The sequence below is a fragment of the Marmota flaviventris genome, chromosome 6 (assembly GCF_047511675.1).
Source record: "Marmota flaviventris isolate mMarFla1 chromosome 6, mMarFla1.hap1, whole genome shotgun sequence".
NCBI lineage: Eukaryota > Metazoa > Chordata > Mammalia > Rodentia > Sciuridae > Marmota > Marmota flaviventris.
In genome coordinates, this window is record NC_092503.1 from 25443417 (window position 1) to 25447990 (window position 4574).

The following is a 4574-nucleotide window of genomic DNA, read 5'->3' on the forward strand; positions in this document are numbered from 1 at the left end:
GATGCAGAGGGGTGACAACTATAATTAGGTAGGGCATGGGTGGAGAAGGCACAGGGGCATGCCCTGGAAAGGTTCATTTTCCCTGTGTCCCCACTTTGCTTTCTGGCTGCCATGAGTTGAGTAACTTTCCTCCATTATACCCTTCCGCCATGATGTTCTGCCTCACCTCAAACCCAGAGCAATACAGTTGACCCACCATGAAATGACCTCTGAAACCATGAGCCAAAAATAAACTTTTCTTCCTCTAAGTTATTCTTGTCAAGTAATTGATCACAGCAACTCAAAGCTGACTAATACAGGTATTCCACATCCATTGGTGGGCTAAGGCTTGGGACTGGCTCAGAGGTATATACACATTCTCCTGAACTTACAATGGGGATACATCCTGGTAAATCCATCCTAAGTTGGAAATATCATAAGTCAAAATGCATTTAATACACCTCAGCCATTGAATATCAAAGCTTAGCAGCATAGTATGCTGTAGGTTATCAGCGTTTCCTATTGTGATTGCATGACTGACCAGGAGCTGTGGGTCCCTGCTGCTCTCTTGCATCATAAGGTAGGATCATACCAAATAGTGTTAGCCTGAATAAAGATAAAAATTCAAAATTTGAAGTATTTTTACTGAGTGCATATTGCTTTCACACTGTTAGAAAGTCAAGAAATCATAAATTAAACCACCATAAGTTGGAGAGTACCTGTACATTTAATGACTAAGTAGCCTCAGTTTATTGTTTTGTTTTAACTTGAAGAGCATGTTTAAGTTAAATGAATAGTATTGATTATGGATTTCTGACCACAATAGCCAAGAAAAGCACTCTGGCATGCTTCAGGAGTACAGTGGGCTCAATGGCCTTGGCTAATGTTTGCAGGGAAATGGCTACCCTCCTTCAGCAGCTCTTGTTCCAAGCCACTAAGTGCTCCTTGAGAGTTGAAGTCAAGCTGACTATGGTCACCATCCCACAACATTCAGTGAAAATTCTTAGATGGCAAATTGTTTTAGTCAGTTTTTTCGATGCTGTGACTAAAAGACCTAACCAAAGCAACTTAAAGGAGGAGAAGTTTATCCAGGTGCTCACAGTTTCATAGGTCTTAGTCCATAAGAAGCTGAATCCATTCCTCAGGGCTCAAGGGAGGACTATCATAGGGGAAGAGTGTGGCAGAGAGGAGCAGCTCACATCATTAGGAAGCAGAGACAGAGACTCCACTTGCCAGAAACAAATATATACCCCAAAGCCTCACCCCCAATTCCCACCTCTACCCATACCCTACTACTTCAGATACCACTCAGTTAATCCCTATTAGGGGATTAATTCGCTGATTGGATCGACTCTTACAACCCAATCATTTCTCCTCTGAACCTTCTTGCATTATCTCACACATGAACTTTCGCGGAACACCTCACATCCAAACCATAATACAAGTTTATTTAAAGAGTAAAAATTTTGAGCTATGCGTTGTGAGCTCATTCTTGCCATTTATTCAGTGAGCTCTAAGAGTTTCTTAATGGCTTTAGTATAGTTAGAAATATCAGTAGCAACTCAGATACTAAAACAAGTGGTCAAAATTGATCTGGAGTTTTTAATTTATAGCCTTGGTGACAGGAAATTATCAGCAAACTCTCTCCTCCATTGACTATTATTGAATGAGTTGTACAATGATAAGAGTTAAAAATTCTAAATTATTAAATGGCTTTACAAAAGCTTATTCTGTTGTGTTAGATGGACATGGTCACTTCAACCTAAGATTCAGGGAATATTAATTACCCTACGCAGTATACCTGTAATATTGCCATCACCTAGGCCTACAGATTACAAAATATACCATACTCGATCCCAATCACCACCACCTCTATCCTAATGGATAAATTACTCAGCTACATTCCAGTGGCACGTTCTGTTGGAACTCAAAAGGTTTTCCAAAGAACCACTGCAATACCATCACATTTGCCGGCTAAGCATTAAAAAAAGGTTGGATCCAACCATACTTTCTTCTCCTTAAGGTTTGAAAAATAGAAGGCATTTCTGGTTGTCACATTTTGTGTGGCTGGTGGCACCTAGGATCATCAAAAATAAAATGGTAGACTCAGATTTATTTTCCATAATTTGGTCCTGAAGTAATGACAAACCCGAGGCCAGGGTTGTGGCTCAGTTGGCAGAGAGTTTGCCTAGCAGGCATGAGGCATTGAGTTCTATCCCTGGCACCACATAAAAATAGACAAATAAAATAAAGATATTGTGTCCATCTACAACTAAAAAGTTTTTTTTAAAAAATAAATTAAATAAAATGACAAACCCTCTTACTTGGGAATATGTAAACACCTTAAGGATGTCTTTGACAAGATTTTCAATAAGCCATGGTCAACTGCAATGAATCAACTCACCCATCACAATCTGTTTGCACTTTGTCAAATATAAGGTATAACAAGCTACAGTTTCCAAAATATGTTTTTAAATACATTGCATCAGATTTAGATTGTCCATACAATAATGTTACTCATTTGCATCCTAATGTGTTTCCTTAAGAAAGGTGACAAACATATCATTACAGTAGTGAGGGGCAATCTACCAATCACAGCTGCTAAAAATCTTTCTTCTCTTCCTGCACCCTTTCCAGAAAAGTTCTCTCCTCTAAGAAATGTATGTTTGAATACTTTCTCTGGGTGTCCAAAGAGAGGTGTTTTCCTTGTGATTGCACCATCAATTATGTGCATCTCAAGAAAAAAGGGAGGGGGCAGACTTCAGCATTAAGTCTTCTATGAATGTTAAAGAGTATCTGGAAAGAGTGGGCTGTCTTCAGCTGAGTTGAGTACTTTGAACAAATGTAATCTTACAGCCTTTATTTCCCTCATGCTCCCACTGCCTGCACATTAATGTGGTCATTTTATTTGATCGTAACAATTTATTCATGTCTGTCTCCTAAGTCTACAAGACCTCCTCTGCAGGATACTAGCCTTGGGAATATGGCTGTGTATTTTTATCTTTATATCCAGAGTCCAGGATCGTGTCTGGCACATAGTGAGAAGTAAATAACACTTGTTGAATGACCAAAAGAAAGGGTTGGATGGTTGGGTGGATGGATGGATGGATGGATGGACGGACGGACGGACGGACGGACAGACGTTCAGACAGACAGATGTAGTCGGTGTAGAATAAATAAATATGGAGTATAATGTCACCTAAACCACAAATGCTGCCTTCTTTTATTGCACTTTAAAAGTTCTGACAATGTTTTGAGAACAAAGGTTATGTTTTGACAAAACTAATTTAGTGTTTTGCGAAGCATAATTTTGGAGTCCAAATGACTATGTTTGACAGCCTCGCTCTAAGCAGGCCTGCATTTTGTTTAGACCAGGGCATCATGAATGACAAGTTATATTTTTTTCTTTGTTTGAAGGTTTTTGCAGAAATGTACGACTGCACCAGCTATGGATTCTTTCTGGTTTCTGCCGCCTTATAACCACTGACAGAAAGGTCTTGTTTCCAGGAGTACAATGTCTTACTAGATTTCCCAGAATCCTTAAAACGTGATAAGAAGGCAATAGCATTCTAAGGGACATCTAAGTTCTACTTCAATGACTTTTAAAAAAATGACTTTTTAAAAATTTGTTTCTTTTAGGAATGAAAGTAGTGCCATCGGGAGGGTGGCATGCTCCATGGGGAAGAAGGTAACTCTATTTCCTTGAGGAAGGGGCTTAATTCATAAGGAATTTCACTAAACTCAATGCAGATCCTCAAACCATATGACTTTGCAAATTTGTCTAAGAATTGAATCATTTGTTCCAATTTAGCGTTTCAGACTTTCTGAGAATCATATTTCCAAGAACGCCCAGGAGAATTCAAAGTGTGAATAATCCCAGATTTGTCTCTCTTCTTGTAAATAAAAAAAAAAAATTAGATAATAAAAGACCAATTAAAACATTTGAATTTTATGGCTTAATGCAGACTGGTTTACACAGATTGATTAGTTAGTGGCAAATTATGACTTTAGACATTTTTTGAAAAATCGACTCCAACTTTAAAAAAAGATGTTGCAAGTAAATGGAAAGCAGAATTTAGCTTCCTCGTTGGCTTTTGCCTCTTTTTCCTGTGCTATCTTTATAAAGTCTGTAAGTAGCAACTTAGAAAATACTGGAGAGGTTTTAAGTTTTGTCTTCTTGTTTTTTCTTTGTATTCTTTTTTTTAAAAGAAGGTTTTGGCCTGAAACTTAGTTATTTGCATAGAGTAGGATCTTGACAGATCCTGTGCTCTATCTTGTCCACATTGTAAAAAAGTGAATATGAACCTTAGGATTTAAAACAAATCAGCAGTTGCTGAACGCTGTATTGGAAATGTATTCATTCCAAACTGAATGATCATCGTTAGTATGTTCTCCTTTCTAAATCTTAAAAAACAGAAAAAAATGGTAATACAAACCACATGGTTGCTTCATTCCACCACCATTCTTGGCAGAGTAAGTGCTGCCTGGCAACCTAGCTGTCAGCTGGGCTGGGGTAATCAGAGCAGTATTGCCCTGTAGTTAAGGCTAATGTTTTCTTTCTTTTTTTTTTTTCTTTTCTTTTCTGAGAACTCCTC